Source organism: Triturus cristatus, chromosome 6, assembly GCF_964204655.1.
Source record: "Triturus cristatus chromosome 6, aTriCri1.1, whole genome shotgun sequence".
NCBI lineage: Eukaryota > Metazoa > Chordata > Amphibia > Caudata > Salamandridae > Triturus > Triturus cristatus.
Genome location: NC_140589.1, coordinates 598620106 through 598632462, shown reverse-complemented (window position 1 = coordinate 598632462; position 12357 = coordinate 598620106).

The window sequence follows — 12357 nt, the reverse complement described above, 5'->3', positions numbered from 1 at the left end:
AGATGGAGTTACTGGTTAAATAACCTGGACTTGAGGGATCTGCGGAAAGGTGTGTAGATGGTCTCTTTGCGAATGGCGGGAGGAAGGGAGCTCCACAGTGATGGAGCTAGGTATGTGAAAGATCTTCCCCCCATCCTGGAGAGTTTGAACCTGGGTACTGTGAAGTTTTCGTGAGTAGCAGACCGTAGATGGCGAGTGGGGGCATAGGGACAGACGAGGGATTTCAGATACTGTGGTGCCGTTCCCATTTTGATCTTGAACATATAGCTCAGGGTTTTAAACTTAATACGGCTCTCTACCCTGAGCCAATGTAAGTCACGGAGGTAGCTAGAGATGGGGGTGGCTTTGGGCACCCTGCAAAGTAATCTTGCTGCAGAGTTCTGTACCAACTTTAGTCTTCGGGTCACTGTCTTGTTGGAACCCAGATAAAGGACATTTCCATAGTCCAGCCGAGAGGTGATGAAGGCATGGACCACTGTTTTCTGGGTGTCTCCTGGCAGCATCCAGATGATCTTCCTACGCCATTTTAGGATGGTAAAGCAAATGGGTGTGACCATAACTGCCTGATGGTGCATGGTTAGTGAGTCGTTGATAGTTATTCCCAGATTACGGACATGGCTGGAGGGCTTCGGGAGGGCCCCCATCTCAGCAGGCCAATGTAGCGGGCCCCACAGATCTTTCTTTTTGCCTAAAACGAGGACTTCAGTATTTTCACCATTTAATTTAAGGTGGTTGCGATTCATCCATGTAGCGATTCTCCCTAGGCCCATCTGAAGAAGGGATGTCGAGCCGGGGTCAGTGCTGGAAAGGGAAAAGATGATCTGGGAGTCATCTGCGTAAGTGAAAAGAGTCAGGACAGCCTGTTCGGCTATATCCGCTAGAGGCCTGACATATAAATTGAAAAGCAGAGGACTAAGGATGGAGCCCTGGGGTACACCATAAGGTGAAGGGTGAATGTTGGAAGTAGCAGCGACAGAGAAGATTTGAAAAGTGCGGTTGGCTAGAAAGGAAATGACAAAAACAACAGTTGATGGACAGAATGCAGAACAATGTCGTACATTCACCCCAGTACAGAGATCTGGGCCTAAATCCAAATGAAATGATCCAATCCAAGGCTGAGCCACAGATGCCCAAGGCCCTCAGTGTGTTGATTAAAATTGAATGGGAAATTGTGTTGAACGCCGCACTGAGATCCAGTGGTATGAGCGCGACTGTGTCACCGATATCGAGATGATGGCGCAGCTTCTCCATGACCCCCAACAATGTGGTTTCTGTGGAGAATCCGGTTCTAAAGCCAGATTGAGAGGGGTGAAGGAGTTTGTTAGTTTTGACAAACTGGGAAAGTTGGGAGTGAATGTGTCTCTCAAGAATTTTGGAAAAGGCAGGCAGGAGTGAAATAGGCCGATAATTAGAGAGAACACTTGGGTCGGCAGTGTTTTTTTATTAGGAGAGGGGTTACCATGGCGTGTTTCCAATGCGCAGGGACTGTGGATTCAAGCAGGGAAGAGTTTAGAACATTCAGGGTAACAGACAAATGAGAGAGTTCAAGCTGTTTTAATATTGAGATTTGTAGGGGATCCTTCGGAGAACCGGACTTTACTTTATCAAGAATGATTTTCAGAGAGTCTAGGTTTAGAGGGGGCCAAGAGTCTAGCTGTGGAACAGTGTGGGGTGGAACCGTAGGGTAGGGTCTGTGATCTGGGGCGTGATGTTAGATTGTGACTGCGGGGTCTTGCTTGTATGTGAGTTGGCGATTTCTAGATAGATTTTCTCAATTTTGTGCGTGAAAAATCGGGCAAGATCGTCACACTTGCATTTATTTAGGGGCAGAGGTTTTGCTAGGGTCTCAGAGCCGGCAAGCTCTTTAACTAGACCAAACATTGTTTTTGAGCAGATTGCAGCATCCGAGATGGTTTTGGAGACAAAGCTGGCCCTGGCAGAGCTACAGTGATTGTGGTATAATTGTAATGCTTTCTTGTAGATATCTTTGGAACCAGGCGTGTAGTCTCTCCTCCATCTCCGTTCTAAGGTTTTACATTTAGATTTCTCAGCTTTTAATGCTTCGTTAAACCAAGGGGCCGAGGGGCGATGGTTGTTTAATTTTATATTAGTGAGGGGGAGGCAAGAGTCTATAGCACATGAAAGCCAATCATGTATATTTCCTGAAAGCACGTCAACCATTGAGTCGGATGTGGGTGGGTTGGAGCATAGGAGCTTGTTGAGGACGTTTAGATTCATTTTTTTCCAGTCTCTTTTAGGGACCTTAAGGGAAGGGAAAGAAGGAGTGGGGGAGGAAGGGGGCGTGAAGCTGAATTTAGATATAAAATGATCGGACCAGCATATGGGCACTGTAGGGGCACAGTGGATGTGAGGGAGGCTCGAAAAGATAGGGTCAAGGAGGTGGCCAGCAATGTTGGTGGGGCCTGAGTTTAGTAGGTTAATGTTCATAGCTGCTAGGTCAGAAATGAAATTGCTGCAGGTAGAGTTAAGGAAATCATCTAGAGGTAGATTTAAGTCGCCTAGGACTGGGAAGTTTTTGGAGCTTAAAAGGAAGGGGGTTATTTGGTTGGGAAAGGATGTGGCACAATGGTTAGGGGTCCTGGCGGGCGGCAAACTAAAAGACCGGAAAATGTGAAGTTGGTGTTTAGGGATAATTTAAATAGGGCGGCTTCGCAATCTGGCAAACCTAACGGATCGAATTTACATTGATAAAGGTTTTTAAAAATAATGGCTATACCCCCCCCCCCTCCCCCCCCCCCGTTTTTGCCACTCTATCCTTTCTGACGATGGCATAGTGGGGGATTAATGCTGCTACCACATCCGGGCCGGCACTCTCATGGAGCCAGGTCTCCGTAAGGAACAAAGCGTCTGGTTGTTCATCTAGAAGAAGGTCAAAGATGTCCATTTCATGCTTGGGGAGTAAGCGGCAATTTAAACTAAGGAAAGTGAAGACTTTAGTGGGTCGGACTGACGAGTGAGGGTTTGGTCTATTTGCTGGAGAGGTAAGGAAGAGGGACTGTGAGGTAACAGGGGAAAAATTACAGCAGGGACAGACCTCCTCAGCTATGCTATCAGCTGAGAACCGGGTGCATTCTAGATTAACTGGGGGACGGAGAGCTAGAAATTGGTCGGAAGAGAAACAGAGCCGATTTATGTACTTTTGACCAGGGGTCGTGGCCCCAGGCCCCGTTCGGGCACGGCGGGCGCAGACGAGCTTGTCTTTGGACTCTTTCCGATGCACTAGCCTATTTCTCACCCTATTTCTCACCCTATACCTCTATCAATATATCCACTACCTCCACTCTCTCATTCATCCCTAACCACATACATCTACTATGATCCCCAAAATAGCCCTTTCTAGACTCTCCCCTCCTATATCCCTCCTTGCACCACCTGACCCCTTTTTTACTATCCTGATCCCCCAAAATAAGCATTTCTAAACTCTTCCCTCTGTCTCTTCCCCTCCACATCCCTTTTTACTCATCCCAACCCTCCCACTACTGCTATGACCTCCAAAAAATAAAAAACTCTTCTATCCCTCTACTATCCTTTTTAATCGAAATAACAGACTAACATGTTCACTTCTCAAATGTCATATTTCACTATACTAATTTACCACTAATCCTTTATGGGTTCCGGATTAGCGTGCTACTCGCGGAAAAAGCGCTTCAACACCCCATCAGGGGTAACAAGCGCTATATAAATGAAAACCTTTTCCCTCTTCTATCCCTCCGCTATCCTTCTCAATCCAAATAACTGATAAATATCCACCACTCAAATTACTTTCATATTTCACTATACTAGTTCACCACTAATGCTTTTGGGTTCCAGAGTAGCGTGCTACTGGCTGAAAAAAAGCGCTTTGGAGCCTCGTCAGGGGTAGTAAGTGCTATATAAATGCAATTACAAGACAATACAATATCTATAGCAAAATATATATACACACATTCACATGGGCTTCAAGAGAATGCTTGTTTTCATACAATGTATGTCATCATACAAAAAACATTCACAAACAAAACAAGCATTGGCAACGTCAAAAGGACAGCATCTAAGGTAAGAGTTCTTAATAGCCAACTGCACTGGTTGCCTTATTTCAATGGGGATTGTGCCTTGACATTTCCGATTTTGGCTTCCATGAACTTAAAGTGTTGGAATCCTCAAAGTATCACTTTCTAAGCCCAGCCTCATGTGCGTTTCACAGCCCTCCTCGGCCCACATCAGCCAGCCAGCTTTTCCCACATACTTCGCTGCACATCATTAAAAAGCAAAACATCCTGTCGCATGCAAAAAGCAGATCTGCCGCTGGGGAAACGCCGGGCACACTGGAGCCTTTCTTGAAATTTCAGTATTATTTGTTAATTAGACGCTGAGCTTTTTTTTTGAACGATAAAAGAGACATGATACAGAGCAGGCTATTAACAGTTCCCAATTACAATCTACCTTCCCGGGGTATAATTTATGTGGTGCTAATCGCACGTTTATCCTCGGGGTGCTGCCCAGAACCAGAGCGTGCCGTTTACTCCTCGCTTTTTACACGCAGCCATTTGCCGAGCGCCGCCATTATGTTCGGTGTTGCACATTTCGAGCAAACCGCAGCTATCTCGCGGCCAAACCGCGGCACTATGTTTAGCTGAGATAAATGGGTCTCAGCCCGTCCCGGGCCTGCCGGGGAAGAAGTGGGGCCAATTAGTCACACGTTTGGTGTTCTAATTAGGAGACGTCGAGCGCTGCAGAAAATGTGCTGTTGATTTAAGCACTTCCTCGAACAATGCTAAATTGTGTTATGCGAAATTCAATTAGTTCCTTTCCAAAATGTTTCCACATCTGTTATCCTTTAGGGCTGAAGTGATGAGGAGAGAAGGAGAAGTGAAAAGCCAGCGTCTCCACTGGTAAAATATGTGAGGCCTCTGGGACTAGCGCCTTTTCCAGCTTTTGACCCCAAACAGTGATGTACAGGAAGGAAAAGAATCGGAGAGCTATCACTGCGAGGCCCTTTTAACTAAATCATTACGGAGGAAATACTGCGACTGGAGGGGGGTGTAATCTCTTATCTCAGTCGTAAAGCAGAGTTTGTTTGAAAGGGGATGGCAGGCTCTGCAAAAAAAGTTGATTGCGTAGGTAGCTTCTAAGCGCACGTTTTGGCAATCGTGATTTGTTATAAGTTGAAAGTTTTTATAGATCGTTTTATTATCTTTCACGTTGATAAGCACGTAAACTTCAAAGTTGCAATTTTTTTTCTAAAAAGTGCGCACGCAAATCATCTGCGTTTCTTCAGTTCACCAACCCGTGCAGCCTCTAACAAATTGGTGCTCGACAACGATCAAATCTCTCTTAAGCGCCATTACCGGCATCGCATTGAGGATGTGGGAATTTCGGGATTCTTCTCAGTAAGGTATTTTTTTGTAGGGTTATATAGCACGAACTGGACCTGAAGGTATCAGAGCGCTTTACACGAGCACCAGTTGCGTTACATAAGGACACATTCATTTGTTTACGCGGAGAAGTGAGCTTCCCGCCAAACTGGAACCTGGTTCCCCAGCTTCAAAGTTGGCAGCCCTAGCCGATAGGCCACACCCTCTTCCCTTAGTAGGGTGAATTAGCATATTTGTATACACACATCACAGAATTTCGGTTAAAAGGTTTGAAGACAGTGCACTGAAGAGGCTTTGGAGACAATTATCCTTTCATGGTTGGCCAACTTGCTCCGTAGTGCTCTCCTTCGCCCCCCCCCCCCTTGTTACTGCCACCAGCACTTAGCATTGTGGGACTTGGAGACTCAACAGTAATAACTAATATGCTTGCATCTCCCAGATTGCAAAGCGCTATTGGCTAAAAAGCCATGACTGGATGTTACATTATGCTTCATTTGCTACTAAATGAAGGCAAAGATAGGAAGGGGTCATATGTTTACTTGTTTGAACTCACTATATTGAAGCAGCTGTCTGAAGATCCAAGGGGCAGCAAGAAGTGTGCGCACAAACAGAAAATAATCTAGGGTGGGGGAAACCCTGATCAACTGTGTTAAGTGTTTCGCCATACACCAGCCAGTACTTCTTGAAAAATCACCAGAATAGGTTCACAGACGGTTATTAACACGAGCAAAATAGTGGGGGCCCATGACTGTTGGAGGAATTTACCATAAAGCCTTCCAGTTAATGAAAGCAACTAATCAGAACATGTTTTGGGACCAGGCAGACATTAATTAATGGTTGTGTCAGAGATATTTCTGATTAATATTGTCTGCTTAGCATCGTTAACATTTTGCATTAAAAACGAAAACACTGAATCATGTTCACTTAACATTCGTCAAGCAAGGCCTAAACTCCATCTTGTAGTTCTACACGTGCTTGGTTTAATTTCTTCTCTCATCACTCGTGGCAAAATGTGCACTAATCATTCAATCAATCAATCAGCATTTTAGAGCATGGCACCCCTGGGGGTATCCAGGCGCTGGAGTGCGAGGGCTCTGGCAAAAAGCCAGGTCCCGAGGAAATGGTGGGTAGAGGGAAGAAGCAAGCAGAAAAGGGCCAAACAAAGAGCATAAATCTAGCCAGCAGAAAAGGCAAAACAGAGGGCAGAAAAACGAGTAGAAAAGGCACATTAGAGGGCAGAAAAACAAGCAGAAATGGAAAACCGTTCAGAAGAGGACAAAACAGAGGACTGAAAAACGGGCAGAAAGGGCAATATTGAGGGCCAAAAAACTAGCAGAAAAAGCAAAACAGAGGGCAGAAAAACAAGCAGCAAAGGAAAACAGAGCAGAAGAGGGCAAAACAGAGGGCAGAAAAACAAGCAACAAAAGGCAAAACTGAGGGCTGAAACACAAGCAGAAAAAGGCAAAAAGAGGGCAGAAAAAGGTAAAACAAAGGGCATAAGAAACAAGCAGAAAAGACGATACAGAGCAAGAAACGAGCAGAGGAGGCCCAAACAGAGGACAGCAATGAGATAAGAAGCAGAAGGTAGCAGACCTCAGGCAAGCTGGACAGGAGAATTTTCACAGGGGGAGCAGGCAGGAGGACCTGCTAATGAAAGCACTAATGAAATGATTTGTGTTGATATACTGTTCTCGATGAACTCTGAAGGAAGCTTTCAATCTAAATGTAACTGTTCAAGGCTATTCCTGCATGTTCTCTGTGGGTGTATTCATTTTATGAGTCGACCACTGTTTTGTTTGTAACTAAAGTTGTACTGTCACATCCGATGGCATTAGTCAAGAGAGAACTTATAATTATTTATTTAGTGGATGATGTGTGGTATGGCTGCATTTAATTCTGTATTATGATTGGTTGAGCCATTTGGTTCATTTAATGCTGACTGGAGTTTTTTTGCTGTGTATTTTCTTCTGAAAAGCGCTAATTTCAGAGGCGAGCAATGAATCAATCGTCTCTTGATTAGGAGTGGGGGAATGCCCTGTTCTGCCCACAAAATTGTTGAAATTATGTCCCCTCTGCGTTACTCTTTAATTTGGAGTTCTGGTCAAAATCTGCTAATCTGAGTATGGCAGAATTTTTCTCCTGCAAGGCTTCAGAATATGCGAGCTGGCAAGTGATATTTGGCATCCCCTAGTGCGATTTTCTAATGCAGGTGGTCACCATCATTTGCAAGCGGTCTCGATTAGGGGGCTGCCATTAAAATAGATTTGCTGCCTCTCTAGTAGGTTTTCTAATCGAGCAGCAGCAAAATCAACTCAAATGGCTGCGCCCTCTTGTGCAACGCTTGGTGCAGTTCGTGCTGATTTTCAGTGCTGCTCACGCTAATGGCACTAAATTGCAGCACGAGCTGCATATTTTCCACCCGTTGGGGGAATTCTGCAGAATCTCACAGAGTTTTTCTGTAACTCTGGGGAGTTCCGCCCAACCATACTCTTGATTCTAAGAGAGAGGACCCTTATCACGTTGTCTCATGCTTATAACTTAGAATTATGTTTATATTTTCTCTGAGACTTGACTTTATGTTAGACCTCCTGCTGCTCTGACTGAGCCTTATACTAAGTCCCTATATTTGTTTTATTATGCATTTTGACTGGTTTTGAGATTGACATTATTTTGCCTTCTGTAATGCATTTTAATTATTCAATAAACCTTTATGGTTCATAACTTGTACCTTGCCTCAGATGTTGCAAGCCACTCACCTGAAACTCCAGGTGGTTCCGATGGGGCAATGGTAATCCCTAAATCCCAATGAGAACTAATGAGGCAGCAATTAACTAGACTCTGTGCCCAAGTGAGTTCCCAAGGGGTAGGGGGGTTGGGATGAGAGCGAAAGAACAATACCAGTTCTTCTATGGGTTGCTTCTGCATCTAGCCCCTCTGCTCTCTAGTGGGCGTTAGTACTAAATTCAAGGGTCAGGAATAGTCTGTGTACCAGGATCTTGGATTGTTCAAGTGGTGTATGATTCTGTAATGAAAGAGCATGTATTAGTCTAGTGCAGTCTGCTATGCAGATAGGGTTTACAGTATGAGAGCGGGAGGAACCGACACACCAAACAATATGGACGGGCTCACTTTGATTTGAAATTTCTAGACTCAAGACTCAATGGTATGCTATCAGGAACACATGTTTGTGTATATATAAAAAGACAGCAGCAGTTATACACTTTCAGAAAACAAGCAACGTGGATTTAGCACATAACTGTGGTTTAGAACATTATGATCCTTGTAAGTCTTTTGCCAATACTGATTAGCAACAGTAAGATCTCGGCAAGTCTTTACAAACAACCACACACAATCAGTTTTTTTAACTGTTGTTGCCTTGTATCTATCACCTGATTTATCAAGAGAGTTCCCAACAACAGTGTATGTTAATGCCCTCCTTTTATGGAATATACGGCTTTTCCCAAAACACAGTGTCCAAAGTCATAGATAAAGCCTTCAAATGGGAAATACATCTTTCCCTTTGCAGTGTCTGCTTTTTACCAACATCAGTATTGTACTGCTGCATTGACATCATTTGCGCATTAAAAATAATCCAACCTGTTACCTTCCTAGTGAGTTTTTATTGCTGTCCAGCACGTCTTGGCAAAAAAAGAGATGTCACCATTTTCATGCTGTGCTGCTTTTCAGGTACTGTGGTAGTGTTAGAAAGAAGCGCACAAGAGCGACAACCACCTCGGCAGCTGAGGGAGAAGAGCCGCCAGGAGAGCAGGGGAGCGCCGACAGGATCTGGAGACCAGGAGCAGGTAAGTGGCTGTTGATCCACCGAGGCTAAGCGGAGGCTGAAGTCAGCGGGAGGCTTTTATAGCTGTTCGGAAGCTGGTGCAGGACAGCACATGTAGGGCGGCACTGGCGTGTTAACACTGCGACGGCCGGTTAGGTAGGTTTGACAGTTGGTATGTGACACCGCACATGTAGGATATGGCTAGCAACAACCGCGGTGTACTGAATGTGTCCTAAGACAAAACAAGTATTGATCTGTGACAAAAGAAAACAAGCATTGATCTTGGCTTTACGGGAATAGTGCACCCTAATGCATGTGATAAGACTACGAAGTCACACCTGATGTACACAACAATATGGGTTATAGGTGTCATTCTGGGTGGGCAGTGGAGTGACTGATACTACGCACTGCGGGATTCAGAGCATAAAAACGCCAGACCAGGCGAGGGGCATGGACAAAGGAGGCTGCTTCCCAAGAGCGCTCAGCAGGAGGGTCCCCATTACAGTCAATTAAATAGTACAATTTCCCGTGAATGCACTTTGCATCGAGGATACATTGTACTTCCCATTCTTGATGGTCTCCAACGACTACTGGAGGAGGGGGCACATCCCTGCGTGTGTGTGGATGTCATGGTTTAATTAGGGAGAGGCGAAATATTGGGTGTGTGATATACTCATCAGGTAAGTGTAAGCATACCGTGACAGGGGTCAAGATATAACTAATCGGAAAGGGGCCTACGAACCATGGTTGTAATTTCCTTGGCCCATCAAGCTCGATGTTGCGAGTGGATAACCACACCATGTCTCCTTTCCTATGCTTAGGCTCTGGCGTCCTGTGCTTATTCGCTTGTGTTGTCATGGTTAGTTTATTTTGTGCTAAACATTTTCGGGTTTGTTTTTGCATGCTTTGTAATGCCTGTAATCATTCTGAGACTGAGGGCATTAAGCCAGGTGCATCAGGTAGTATTGCCGAAAGAGTTCGAGGGTGATAACCTTTGAGGAAGCAAAAAGGGGAACACCCCAACACTGTTTGCACACTATTATTGTATGTGAATTCCACTAAGAGTCAATAGCAGTCTTGCGCCCGCCATACCTCCTCGAAGCTAATCCTGCTGCAGCTGAGTTTTCGTGCTACAGACTCTATTTTTTAAAATTGTATTGTGCTTTTTTAATGTGCTTTGTACTTTGTTTTTGCATATGGTTTTTAATTGTTCACTTAATCACCATACCTGTCACTCCCTCCTTCACCTCCAGCTTTGGTCCGCCGCGGCTATAGTGCCAATTGTGCCGAGAGCTGTAAGCACGCCTCCCCTCCACTTCCATTACACTCATCTTCCGACCTCTCACTTCCGGGTAGTTAGGCAGCGCTCTATTTGTGTCTCTCCTCTGCCTGTTTAATGCATGATCAGGCGGATGCGCAGCTGGCGGACCTAAGACAAGCCCGTCTGCGCCAGTCCGCGTCCTGCCGGGTCCAGGGGCCAGTGATCCTGATCCTTTTTTCCCAGTCCCCTCAGTCTATTTCTCACTGGCCCTCCATGACTTAAGGACCATGACAAAGGCATTGTGTCAGATTTCCTCCCCAGAGGCCTACCCGGCACCATGTGCATGTGGCCAGCTTGAATGGCAGCTCGGTCACCCTCAGGGGCCTTCAGCCTGTTCTGATTAGTCTGAGCCCCCCCAGCGTATTACGTAGGAAATCATTCCTCTCCCCCTTCACAAGAGGCTTAAGTGTGTTAATATTAACTGGCGTTCCATTCCCAAAAATCATCTCCATTTATTCAATTTTATTTGTGATAGGGTTCCTGATATTGTTTTTATAACCGAAACATGGCTTCATGAGCGTTCCTCACCAGGCATATTCTCGGCCCTCCCCGCAAACTTTGCCTTTATGGGGATAAAGAGACCTCACAGAGTAGGCGGTGGTATTGCCATTATTTATAAAAAGGATTACAATTGTAATATTAAAGATCTTCAAATCCCTAACTGTGAGGCGCTACATTTCTCTCTTTTGGGTTCACCGAAATGTACAGTTTCTGGGGCCCTTATTTACCGTCCTCCACGACCGTCAAGTGCCTGGTGTACAATCCTAGCTGACTATTTGCCGCCTTTTATTTTACAGGCAGCTATTTTCACTTTACTCGGTGATCTAAATTTACATCTTGAGGATCACAAAGATAAGTTATCGCAAACCTTTATTGAGGACATGAGTTCCCTTAATCTCCCGCTTTTGAACTCTAAAACCACCCATATTGCAGGCCACCTTTTGGATCCTGTTTTCTCTAATCTCCCACTTATCTCTGTTGATGCTCTGGTCCAACTAAGTTGGACCAACCATTATGCAGTTCCTTTCCATATTACAGTTCCTTCACCGCCGGCAAATTGGTCGCCCCGACAATCTTCTAACAGGCACTGGGCCAATATGGATATGAGGGAATTAAAAACAGTTCTCCTTCATACCCTTCCTATTTTGTTGTCCAGACTAGATTCTGACCAAATATCAGTTCATCATTGGCACGAAAGTGCCACGACCTCAATTCTGCATCGTTCTTCAAAAATACAAAATAGAGTATGACCTCTGGCACCCTGGTTTAACGGCAGTCTCCGCTTAGAAAAAAAGGCATGTAAAGCCCTTTAAAGGACCTGGAGGAAACACTACGCATCTGCGGCCAAGTCTGCCTCTGTGCTGGCCTTGAAAAAATACCATGCTTCTTGTAAAGCTGCACGGGTAGACTTTTATACTGAAGTGATTTCTAAGGCCCACAACTGTCAAAAAACCTTATGCAAAGTAGTAAAAGATTTGTCTGCAGCCTGCTCTTTCACACCACCTCCCTCCTTTCCCAGCAACAGTGTGATAAACTGGCTTTGTTCTTCCTAAACAAAGTTGAGACTATTCACCAACAATTAGAAGATGACACATCCAAGTTTGCAACTCTCGCTCTGGAAGCTCAAGTACTAGTCCATCAATCTCACACCTTGGGGATGGTCAGACATGGTGAAGTCAGATACACTCTTAAGGATTGATGTGTGGCCTTCGCTAGACCTTGAACGGCTATAAACCTTATTGGCTACTATTAAATCTGGCTCTCCGCTGTCCTCAGGGTGGTGCTGGATCTTCTGAACTCCTCCCTGGTTTCCAGGGACGTCCCCCAGAATTGGACACGTGCCTTGATACTCCCTCTGCTTAAGAAGAAAGACCTTGACC